Source organism: Bos grunniens, chromosome 28 (assembly GCF_055505025.1).
Source record: "Bos grunniens cultivar Pamir isolate PY7600 chromosome 28, Bosgru_T2T1.0, whole genome shotgun sequence".
Classification (NCBI taxonomy): Eukaryota; Metazoa; Chordata; class Mammalia; order Artiodactyla; family Bovidae; genus Bos; species Bos grunniens.
The window spans coordinates 42,455,734-42,469,161 of record NC_141192.1 but is presented as its reverse complement, the minus strand read 5'-3'; positions in this window follow the sequence as shown (position 1 = coordinate 42,469,161).

Below are 13,428 nucleotides of genomic sequence, written 5' to 3'. Positions count from 1 at the left end.
CCCTGTAACTAAGTTACTCTTAAAGTCAGCTGATTCAGAAATAAATAACTAAAAACAACTGAATTGTACATCTAACGAGTGAATTATATCTCAGTAGAGCTGTTACTAAATAAACAAACACCGCCTCTCCTTTTCTGTCTGCCTGCTTCCCTCTTTGTTCTTTCACGTATTCATTCCCCAGGTACTGAGCGCCTAGTCTGTTAGGGTCACGTATTCATTCCCCAGATACTGAGCGCCTAGTCTGTTAGGGTCAGACAGTATGGATGCAGCAGTATCCATAGAAGACGGTACCTGGGCTCTTGACACTTACCGAGTAGTGATGGATTTAGAAATAGGAGTAGGTAACTGTAGGTGACTGTCTTTTTATCAAGCGGTGAGCATAGGCTCTTCGGGAAGGGCAGGGTGGGAACACCTGTTCCAGACAGAAGTCAAAAACGTCTTCCAAGGGAAGGGGAAGGGACAGAGCTTTCCAGTAGCCTGGAAGAGAGGACAATGCACACACTCGTGGAGGGCAGAGTGCCAGTGGGCACAGGCTGGGGCGAAAGCAAATGGTCCAGCTGGGTAGAGTGTGAGCCGTGGGAGTTCCACAGATGATACATGGAGGATGTGTATGGTTTGGATTATGAAGGCCCTCATGAGTTGCAATTTATCCCAAGGATGATGAAACCAATACAGAAAGCTGAAGAATCCAAAGTAAAAAAACTGGCTTCCCAGGTGGTGCTAGTGGTAAAGAACCTGCCTGCCAATGCAGGAGACACGTTTGATCACTGGGTCGGGAAAATCTAAAGAGGGTATGGCAACCCACTCCAGTATTCGTGCCTGGAGAATTCCATGGACAGAGGAGCCTGACAGCGGGCTACAGTCCACAGAGTCACAAAGAGTCAGACACGACTAAAGCGACTTAGCACACACAGCTCAGCAAAGTAAAAAAAAAACAGGACAAAACCCATTGGAATAACATCACGGAGTACTCATAGAATGGAGAGGACTGTTGACCACCAGATGGAGCCTGTCAGTTTAAGGAGAGGAGGAGAAAACGTGGTTCAAAGACACAACCAAAGGAAAAAAAATCATTTAAAAAACAAGTATGAGGGGAAAATGACTTAAAAAATACACTGATCATAGCTTTTCAAATCTTTGGCTAAGATAAATAAACTGCATCATCTATTTATAAATTTATATTGTCTACATCCTAGTCTGTCTGGATCACCATAAAGGTATTTGTTAAGTTTTAAAGACAGGTGTTCAAAACCCCTTTCCTGGGTGCCAGTGAGGTGTCCCTGAGCAGTAGGTAGCTAAGTGCAGCAGAATGGGTGGGTGGGAGGGACAGCCAGGGAAACCCTCATCAGCTATGGTCTTAGACTCCGTTCAGTGTATTTATCACATCACTTGTTGGAGTGAGAAAAGAAAGGGCAAGTCTCCAGGAAGAAGGCAGAGAGGCTGTCTTCCAGGTCACGTTGAGAGTGATCTCCCATGCCCAGGCTAGGCCCCACTGCCCAGCCCAGGAATTCATCTTCTCTTTATGCTTTTTTTCACAAAAACGTTGAAAGAATTGTACAGTGAAAACATCTGTTCACCACCTAGATTTTACAGTTGTTAAATTTTGCCCTATGATTTCTGAGACAGCAGAACTTAGAATTATGCTGGGAAGATGAGGTAGGGGTGGTGCTTGGTGCTTTAGAATGATGTTTGTTTTCCAAGCCATTCCTCTCTCCCAGTCACTGAAACATGGTCTGACAACAACAAAAAACGTATTTATGTGAACATTCTCTTGAAGGTATAAAACTTAAATTACTTTCAGATATCCACAATTTTATTGAAAAAGCATATGCATCCCCCAAGCCATTCTAGAAAATTACCTTATAGTCACAATCGTGGATCAGTTATGGTCACAGTGGCTGCCCAGCCTGTTGATGACGAGTTTTCAACACACCAAGTACCAGAGAAGAAAAAAATACTCAGTTTATGAGAGCACAATGTAGATGAATAAGGCACAAAGAAAATAGACAAGTGGTCTTCTGTTAAAAGATTTTCTATCAAAGTGTTTGAAGCCCTTCGAAGTAAATTAGGAAGAAAACATCATAGTGTCCATGAGAGCCAAAGAAAGCATGTTTTTAGCTGTTTACAACAAGACAAGGCAAACATCAATCGAAAAGTGGAAGATACTTTAGAAATCAGTCTTACGTGAAGAAATTGGAGCTTAGAATGGTTCAGGGATATGCTCATGGTCACACAAGCATATAGTGATACAACTGGGACTAAAACCTAGGTCTCTACTTCTAGTTTAATAGAGGATCCCTGGGTCTCTCTTGGCCTCCACTTGTAGTCTAGTGGAGGATCCCTGGGGGATCCTTGGGTCTGTCTTGGTCTCTGTTACATAGTCTAATGAAGGATTCCTGGGTATATATATTAGTTTCCACTTTTAGTCTAATGGTGGGTCCCTGGATCTATATTAGTCTCCACCCCTCATCTAATGGTGGGGACTGGGGTGGTTAACCACGTCATTCTTTGTTAAGAAAAAAGGTAATGTACTTCAAATACAGTTAGGGACAGAGAAAAGAGAGTTTTAAATAAGGAACTCAAATGCCTAGGACCAGATTAAATATTAGTCCTCTGGCTACAAGGAAGAAGCTGTTGAAGAAGATGAGCATTTTATTGTATTCTTTCCTCAGAATTGCTGTGATCCTTAGGAGTTGGGTCATTACTTTCTGATACCAAACACATCTAACCCTAACCTTAAAGATGATGCTATGAAAATACTGCACTCAATATGCCAGCAAATTTGGAAAACTCAGCAGTGGCCACAGGACTGGAAAAGGTCCATTTTCATTCCAACCCCAAAGAAAGGCAATGCCAAAGAATGCTCAAACTACCACACAACTGCACTTATCTCACACACTAGTAAAGTAATGCTCAAAATTCTCCAAGCCAGGTCTTCAGCAATATGTGAACCATGAACTTCCAGATGTTCAAGCTGGTTTTAGAAAAGGCAGAGGAACCAGAGATCAAATTGCCAACGTCTGCTGGATCATCGAAAAAGCAAGAGAGTTCCAGAAAAACATCTATTTCTGTTTTATTGACTATGCCAAAGCCTTTGACTGTGTGGATCACAGCAAACTGTGGAAACTTCTGAAAGAGATGGGAATAGCAGATCACCTGACCTGCCTCTTTGGAAACCTGTATGCAGGTCAGGAAGCAACAGTTAGAACTGGACATGGAACAACAGACTGGTTCCAAATAGGAAAAGGAGTATGTCAAGGCTATATATTGTCACCCTGCTTATTTAACTTATATGCAGAGTACATCATGAGAAACCCTGGGCTGGAAGAAGTACAAGCTGGAATCAAGATTGCTGGGAGAAATACCAATAACTTCAGATATGCAGATGACACCACTCTTATGGCAGAAAGTGAAGAAGAACTAAAGAGCCTCTTGATGAAAGAGGAGAGTGAAAAAGTTGGCTTAAAGTTCAACATTCAGAAAACTAAGATCATGGCATCCGGTCCCATCACTTCATGGGAAATAGATGGGGAAACAGTGGAAACAGTGTCAGACTTTATTTTTTGGGGCTCCAAAATCACTGCAGATGGTGATTTCAGCCATGAAATTAAAAGAAGGTTACTCCTTGGAAGGAAAGTTATGACCAACCTAGACAGCATATTAAAAAGCAGAGACATTGCTTTGTCAACAAAGGTCCATCTAGTCAAAGCTATGGTTTTTACAGTAGTCCTGTGTGGATGTGAGAGTTGGACTATAAAAAAAGCTGAGCGCTGAAGAATTGATGCTTTTGAACTGTGGTGTTGGAGAAGACTCTTGAGAATCCCTTGGACTGCAAGGAAATCCAACCAGTCCTTCCTAAAGGAAATCAGTCCTGGGTGTTCATTGGAAGGACTGATGTTGAAGCTGAAACTCCAATACTTTGGCCACCTGATGCAAAGAGCTGACTGATTGGAAAAGACCCTGATGCTGGGAAAGATTGAGGGCAGGAGGAGAAGGGACAACAGAGGATGAGATGGTTGGATGGCATCACCAACTCAATGGACTTGAGTTCGGGTGGACTCCGGTAGTTGGTGATGGGCAGGGAGGCCTGGCGTGCTGTGGTTCATGGGGTCGCAAAGAGTTGGACACGATTGAGGAACTGAACTGAACTGAACCATAACCTTATTTACAATACAAAGTTGGTGACTCATTCTGAAGGGAAAGTTAGTAACCCAAGATGAAATTAAAATGTTCTCTGGCTGAGAAGCCAGTAGAGGAAACACACTGCAAAAGCAGGAACCTCGGTACCCAAAAGAGGATTATATTCATTCATTCATTCCTATTTAAGAAGTATTATATAGACTTATTATTTATCTTGTGCCAGGCACTATTTCAGGGGTTTTATAATCGTTAACTCACTTAACCCTCATGATAACCGTAGGAGCTGCCTCTTGGAGCCCACCAGGAAATGCATTCTGGGTGTTTTGAAAGGGAAGAGGGCGCAGGGCATTGGCCGGCAGATCAAATGCTGCTGCCCTGTTGCAACACAGATGAATAACTAAATGGGAGGAACACAAGAGTGCCCAGAAAATCTGTGTCAGTTTCCTGTGGCTGCTGTAACACTTGCAGCAAGCTTGTGGCTTAAATTTATTCTCTCACAATTCTCGAGGCAGGAAGGCCAAAGATAGTCTCTGGAACTTATATGTATGTTAAGCTGCTTCAGTCGTGTCTTTGCGACCTTATGGACCACCACGTTCCTCTGCCCATGGGATTCTCCAGGCGAGAATACTGGAGTAGGCTGCCATGCCATCCTCCATGGTACCTTCCTGACCCAGGGATTGACCATGAGTCTCTTATGTCTCCTGCACTGGTAAGCAGATTCTTTACCACTCGCGCCACCTGGGAAGCCCGGAACTTTTAAATGTTACCTTATTTGGATAAAAAGTTCTTTGCAGATGTGATTAAGGATCTTGAGGTGACCAGATCATTTTGTGTTACCCGAGTGAGTCCTAAATGCTATCACAAATGTCCTCAGAAGACAGAGGCAGAGGGACGACTTCCCTGGTGGTGCAGTGGATGGGAGTCTGCCTGCCAATGCAGGGGACAGGGGTTTGATCCCTGGTCTGGGAAGATTCCACATCCTGCCGGGCAACTAAGTCTGTGCACTGCAACTACGAAGCCCGCGCTCAGAGTCAGTCTCACTGGGCCAAATCAAGGGTGGACAGCCACCCGCCTCCCCCCCGAGGCTCTAAGGGAGAATGCACCCCGCCCCCACTTCCAGCTTTTGTTGGCTCTGCCAGTTCTTGGCCTGTGGGCATGTCACTACAGTCCATCCTCCATCTTCACATCACCTCCTCCTCCATGAGTCAAATTCCCCACTACCTCTCTCTTTTTAAATAGGATCGTTTTTTGATTTTATTTGTTTACTTTTGGTTGTGTTGGGTCTCCACTGTGGTGCAGGGGCTACTCTTCACTGCCGTGTGCGGGCTTCTCATCGCGGTGGCTGCTCTTGCTGTGGAGCACAGGCTCTGGGCGCAGGGGCTCGGTAGTTGTGGCTCTTGGACTCTAGAGCACGGGCTCAGTAGTTGTGGCACACGGGTTTAGTTGCCCAGCAGGATGTGGAATCTTCCCGGACCAGGGATCAAACCCGTGTCTCCTGCATTGGCAGGCAGACTCCCATCCACCACACCACCAGGGAAGTCATCCCTCTGCCTCTGTCTTCTGAGGACTCACTTGGGTGATGCAGAATGATCTGGTCATCTCAAGATCTTTAAGCACATCTGTAAAGAACTTTTTGTCCAAATAAGGTAACATTTATAAGTTCCAGAGACTATATCTTTAGCCCAGATATCTTTGGGGGGGGGGTCATTTTTCAGCCTACCACAAAATTATCTGGCTAATAACAGCCCCACACACAACACACATACTCACACATGTACGTGCTAAGTCATTTCAGTCATGTCCAACTCTTTGTTACCCTATGGACTGCCAGGCTCCTCTGTCCAAAACAACAAAATTCTGTAAAGCAATTATCCTTCAATTAAAAATAATAAAGAAAAGGAAAAGAATACTGGAGTGGGTTGCCATGCCCTCCTCCAGAGGATCTTTCAGACACAGGGATCAAACCCATGTCTTTGGGGCATTACAAGGGACTTTCTGCATTGGCTGGGAGTGGACTCCATGCAGCTCTGAAGTTCTCTCATGACATATAGAGAATGTCTTGTAACTCCTCCCTGTATTTTCCAGAAGTCACCTTGCTCGAACACATTTGGCAGGAAATACCCAGGCAAACACCTGCTCTGGAGTTGCACGTTCACCATGGATCCATGGCCTGGATTTGAATTCAAGGTCAGAAAATCCTGCATTTACATGCTGCAGGCGAATAGAACAGTGTGTCTGTCTCACAGTGGGTGCTTATTGTGCTGATTCTACCCCTGGCTTCATCTTCTCTTCCCTGCCCTTGTGCTGATTTCTAAACCCACTTTTCAAAAAAATTGCCTGCATTGTGTTGTGTGAATTTTTATAAAGCAGTCTTAAAGAGTTTTTTTTTTAATATAATTTTACTTATTTTATTTTTGGTTGGGCTTCCCAGATGGTGCCAGTGGTAAAGAATCCACCTGCCCAGCAGGAAACACAAGAGACATGGGTTTGATCCCTGGGTCAAGATCCCCTGGAGTAAGAAATGGCAACCCACTCCAGTATTCTTGCCTGCACTCCAGTATTCTTGTCTGGAGAAGCCCATGGACAGAGGAGCCTGGTGGGCTACAATCCACAGGGTCACAAACAGTTGGACATGACTGAAGCAACTTAGCATGCACACATTTTTGGTTGCACCGGGTCTTCATTGCACAAGGGCTTTCCTCTAGTTGCAGCAAGCAGGGGCTACTCTTTGGTGTGGTGGGTGCCTGGGCTTCTCTTGTTGCTGAGCACTGGCTCAGCATGGGCTTCATGCTGGGCTTCAGTAGTTGCGGCTCCCAGGTTCTAGAGCATAGGCTCAATAGTTGTGGTGCACGGGCTTAGTCACTCTGTGGCCTGTGGGATCTTCCCAGATCAGAGATCGAACTCCTCTCTCCTGCATCAAAAGGTGGACTCTGTACCACTGAGCCACCAGGGAAGACCTTAAGAGGAGTTCTTTCAACGAAGGTGATACATAAATCATATCAATCCATTGAAAATGATCAATGTGTGTGACCAGGCACGTATCTGCACTGGAGTGTGCCTTCTGCCCTGGGGGCATGTTCCCTCTCCTCCTTCCACAGTTGAGGGAGAGACGTTCAAGTTGCACATCTTCTACTGGGCTCCTTCCAACTCAAGGTCCCAGCACACTGGAAGTGCTTCAGCCCGGGTGCTTGAGCTGGTGTAAATTACTGCTCAATGACATGGTCATTCAGGATGTGTCTTGATACTAGCTTGTTGAGAAAAGTCACATGGTGTATGACCCCAGGGGAAAATGAGTTGAATACATCTTTGCTAGTACTGGATTTGCCATAAAGTTCCTTCGGTTTCCCCCACAACAGCCTATGGGGGGAATTGATAACGAACCTTTTGGCCAACCCAGTATTTCTGCCAGGAAGGCAGAGGGGGATCAGCCCAGAGTACAAGCGCTCAGTGGGCACGCTAGGGACACACAGTAGCTGCAGGTGGAGTCTGGTGAGCGAGTACCCTCCTCATTCTGCAAACTCACCTCCATCTAGATTCCTGGGGCATCCCTGCACATGACACATCAGATGAATGAGTGCTCTTCCCAGCCCGCCCTCCAACCTCAGATCCCCATGGTTTTCTTACCATTGTGCTGGACTTGGGGATTTCAGAGTGCTCTTGTCTAAGGGCTTCCCTGGTGGCTCAGACAGTAAAGCGTCTGTCTGCAATGCAGGAGACCCGGGTTTGATTGCTGGGCTGGGAAGATCCCCTGGAGAAGGAAATGGCAGCCCACTCCAGTATTCTTGCCTGGAAAATCCCATGGATGGCAGAGCCTGGTAGGCTACTGTCCATGGGGTCGCAAAGAGTCAGACACGACTGAGCGACTTCACTTCACTTCACTTGTCTCTAACACAGATGATGTTCTAGAGGCCATCTTAAGTAGTCTCCTCTTTTGCCCTTTCTCCCTGAGCCCACCCTGGCATCTTATCACCCTGAGGACAGGACAGACAGAATGAAAGGTAAGCTGCTCTCTCCCCTAAATCCCGAAACAGAGCAGAGCTAAGTCCTAACTCTTCTTCTCTGATTCTGTGCCCTTGTAAGACAGGGAAGTGCTCTCAGGTCATATGGTGACTGTGCTTTAACCATGTCTATTTCTTTCTCTCTTTATTTTAAATTGGAGCATAATTGCTTTACAATGCTGTGTTGCTTTCTGCCATACAACACTGTGAGCCAGCCATAAGCATACACACATCCCCTCCACCTTGAACCTCCCTTCCACCCCCAACACTATCCCACCCCTCTTCGTTGTCAGAGTATAATCTCCCCGTTATGCAGCAGCTTCCCACTAGCTATCTGTTTTTCATGTGGTGATATACATGTTTCAGTACTACTCTTTCCACTTGTCCCACTCTCTCCTTTCCTCTAGCTATCTTCGTTGTCAGAGTATAATCTCCCCGTTATGCAGCAGCTTCCCACTAGCTATCTGTTTTTCATGTGGTAATATACATGTTTCAGTACTACTCTCCACTTGCCCCGCTCTCGCCTTTCCTCTTTGCATCCACAAGTCTGTTCTCTATGTCTGCGTCTCTATTTCTGCCGTGCAAATAGGCTCATCAGCACCATTTTTCTAGATTCCATATATATGTGTTAATATACAATATTTTTCTATTTCTGACTTACTTCACTGTGTACAACAGGCTTTAAGAGCCTGTACAACCATGTGTATGTCTCACACAAGTACTCCTCCCACCAAAATCGGCCTTCCCATTATCAGCGGTTTCTGTGTTCCTGGGACCTCAATGGCCATTGACTTTCATTAGTGCTTCCTTCTTGGAGATGGAATGGAGAGCAGGGAGAGGGGTCTCTGAGCTTCCACCTGAGGCTGGCAGTGTGTAATTCTCTCGTCTCCTTGCCCTCTCCTCGTACAGGCACCTGCCTCTCTAGGGTCATAACTCTTCCTTACCTATGACTGCTTTCTGCTTTTATTTGGCTAATTTTGCTTTGGTCATGTATTTAATAAGGGTTTTTGCTCAGCATTCCATAGATACTCAACTGGCTTGTGCAAGTTCTTCAAGGAGTCAAGAGAATCAGGCTGGAAGCTGGGTATCCAGGGACCTGTTTTTCAGTTAACTGGAGGCCAGAGAAGTGGGGTGGAAAATCAGGCATCCTCATCACAGTTGATTAGAACAAAGGCATCGGGCAGGCTGTTGACACCCTCTCCAAAGCCCCCACTAGGTGCTCGGCAGGCCCACACGGCCCCAAAGCATTTTCACCCGTGACATTGACGCAGCAGGTGTCAGCTGTTCTTCAGGCGTAACCTCCAGATGCTATCTTCTAACATGAGTTCTGCTACCTCCATATGTAACAGGCTCGGATACATGTCTGTGAACTGAAAGTACAGTCCATGAGGACAAGGTGGGACAGGCTTGGGCTTTTACTTGCTGGGCCTGCAAATCCTCTGGAGCAGCAGCACCTCCACCCCCCTCAACTGAGCCCCGAGAGCGCTTCCATGATCTGAGGTCTGCAGAATGTGCTGGCCCAGCCTGCGCCACTCCCTACCCCGCCATCTCCTTTGCATTTATTTTGTACCAAAAACAACACTGAGAAGTACTCTGTTGGAATACTCTCTGCTGGAGGAGTGGCCGTCCCACATGCATTTGTACCGAAGAAGACAGGGCCCTGGCCGCTGCCCGAGCCACACGGACCACTCCCCACACTGCAGGGTTGTTTTAAAGGTCACGTGTCCTCCTTCACCCAGCCAGCCCTTCAGGTACCTTCGACTCCCCCAGTGCCCAGGCCAGACCACTGGGTTTCCTGCTGCAGGAACTGGGAGTTGGGAACAGCAAAAGGGATAGTGGTCTGGGGGTGGGGGCAAGCACAGCCTAGACTGTGGGAAGGTCCAATTTGGGCCCACTGAGTTGCACTGGGAGTCTTCACTTTGCCCCTTTCTTGAGAGCAAATAACACGGCAGAATCACCTGGGTGTTCTAGTATATAGTATTTTAGTAAAATGCTATAAATAAAATATATTTTAGTGTATTTTACACACATATGGGCTTCCCAGATGGCTCAGTGGTAAAGAATCTGCCTGCCAATGCAGGAGACTCAAGAGACGTAGATTCCCTGAGTCTGGAAGATCCCCTGAAGGAAGAAACAGCACCCCACTCCAGTATTCTTGCCTGAAAAATTCTAGACAGAAGAGCCTGACAGGCTACCGTCCAGGGGGCCGAAAAGAGTCAGATATGACTGAGCACACACACATACACACACACAAGGTTACAAACACTGAAGTAGCATTTGTCCTTGTTTTATAACACACACACACGTATGAAGAATTCTAATTTGCAAAAAAAAGATGGGACTCAACTGCCAACTTGCCTACAGTGAAGTGATGCTGGTTGCTTTCAGTCACACATACACTCGGCATATACTTATTACCACAGACTCTGAAAGAAATATGGCCTGTGCGTGTAGAAGTTAGACCAAGACCCTGCAGAATGCACTACACAACAAATCATTAAATACTAAAGCTCTGTGATGAAAGTGAAGGGGCTAGACCAGTCTCCTTAGGTTTCACGTTATTCCTGCACCTGCTTATGCCTTTCTTTTTTTTTTTTTTGCGACCCCATAGACGGCAGCCCACCAGGCTACCCCATTCCTGGGATTCTCCAGGCAAGAACACTGGAGTGGGTTGCCATTTCCTTCTCCCCGCTTGTGCCTTAAACATAAAGCACGAACTGCATCTGAGAACTGCGGCTCTGCTGTTATTTAGCCATGGTCTTAAGTAAGTGGCTGAATCCATTTATAGAAATGAAAGCGTCTTATGAACACACACAGTACTGCACATAAATGATTTTGGAGAATTTGTTTACACCATTCCTTCTTACCCTGTCTCCTGAAGAACTCACTCACTCTCCAAAGCCAGCTTAGATGTTATCTTCACCAACATCCTCAAGTAGTAGCTGAGTCTTCTAGGACTCAGCAGTCCATGGTACTTGCCCCGTCATAATACTTGCCGTCACGTACGAGGCTATTTGTGGAAGTGCAACATCTGCCAGACACTCTTCGTTATTCACCTGTTCTTGCTGCCTGGATCAATGTGATCCAGAAAAATGCTAGACAAATGTTCGGTGAATGAATGACATCACCCTAGGTTACACAGAAATGAAAGCAAGGAGCCAGGTTGGTTAACTGTGACTTCCACTGGGCACATAACAAGAACAGTATCATCTGTGAATTCCAAGACTTAAACTAGCAACAATTCTGAGTTCATTGCACTTATGCCTAGAAAGCTGAAAGTGTTTAACTACTATGGATGTTGCCTTCAAAGTAATTCACAATTTCTTCAGCTTTCATCAGGTAACATTGGATGGCTTTATCACCTACATTTCTCTGCTGGTCACCGAGTACCAAGACAGACCAATTCTGAACTTAGGTAATGATTTATGCCAGGTAGCAAAAAAAGACACTGATGGAATTTATTTTCTAATCATCTAAGGCACCTTTGTAGAAGGGTCTATTAGAAAACATTTTACAATCTGGGGAATTTTAATACTCCTTGCTAAGCAATACTTACAGCAGTACACTACCTGTGGAGTAAGAGAAAGTTTGGGGTGGTTTATATATTAATACATTTCAAGCAGAGCATTAGCCACCACAGTGGTTTACATGTATACACCACTTCACTACAGGAGCAAGGAAGGTGTCAGCCCAACAGGAAGGGAAGGGTCCCTTGCTCACCTTGATTCATCCCACCTTACACTCTGACATACTTCCTGCCTTCAGAGACTCACAGGCACCATGAGTCACCGCAGGTCTAGGAGCCAGAGGCAGCAGACAAGGGAATGCCTGCACTCTGAATCAGAGGGCTCCCAGCCCTGCAAGCCTGGCTCTCTGAGAGGACAGTGGCCGGGGTTTGGGGCAGGCCAGGCAGTTCTTCAGTGCTGCAGGGGGGGCACCACAGCCCTCTCAGAGCAGCTCTGTTGGTGCTGGGCTAACTTAAAGCAGCATTCTTCTGGAACTCTGTGAAGAAGAATCGTCTACACAGGAGGAATCTTGTCAAGGTGCATGCAGGACCTGGGGCAGAAGGCCGGGTGGGGTGAGACTCTGTACCACATTGCCGGTGATGCCTGCTCCCTGGACACTTTGAACTCTAGACCGTAACTAGATCTACATGAGAATCACCTGGGTGACTTTTAGAACCACAGGGATGCTCAGGCCTCACTCCTTACTAATTAAATCAAAATGATGCTGGAGAGGGGACAAGGGCAAGGGGGAGTCTTAATCTAGGCTCAATACTGTCCTGGGCTTCCCTGGTAGCTCAGTGGTAAATAATCTGCCTATCAATGCAGGAGACACGGGTTCTATCTCTGAGTTGGGAAGATCCCCTGGAGAAGGAAATGGCAGCCCGCTCCAGTATTCTTGCCTGGGAAATGCTATGGACAGAGGAGCCTTGTAGGCTACAGTCCATGGGGTCACAAAAGAGTCGGACACGACTCAGCAACTAAACAACGACAACAAACAATATTGTTCTAAAAGTTCCCCCAAGCATTTTAGTGTGGTCAAGGTTGAGGTCAGCTGGTCTTGGGTTCAACTCATGTGAAGAAGGGGCCAGCCTCAAAGAAAGAGGTCCCAGCAGACAACCAGTCGTCACCTGGTTTTGTTGCTGTTGTTCAGTCACTAACTTGTGTCCGACTCTTTGCAACCCCATGGACTGCAGCACACCAGGCCTCCCTGTTCTTCGTCATCTCCCAGGGTTTGTTCAAACTGTGACCACTGAATCAGTGATGCCATCCAACCATCTCATCCTCTGTCACCCCCTTCTCCTTCACCGGGTTTTACCACTTTCAATTTTCCCCACCAGTCAGGCCACATGCTAAAGGCAATCTACTGCCACCCCTCATTTCAGTGACCATTTGCAACATAGAAAATGAGCAGAACTCTTCCTCCTCTGCCCCTCACCCCAGCTCCCGACACAGAGTTGTGTGCATAACAGGCTGTTAACAGGCTGATTAACAATGGTGAGTTTTCCTTCCTCACTCTGACGCAAAAAAGGTGCTAATAAAGCAATTATTGCACCAAAGAGAAGAGGAGCAAGGGGTCCAGAGTTTGCAATGACTGAACAGCACTGAGCCCTAAGTATGTTGCAGTCTACTGATAAAACAACATTAAGGATGGGCCAACAGAGGAACAGAGCTTCTTTCAAAATTCTTAATGGCAAGTGAGCAAACTGCAGTTTTCTTTCAGTCATTGATTGGATTCAATGCGTTCGAGTTATGAAAGTCAGACCAAAATAATATACAACCACAGA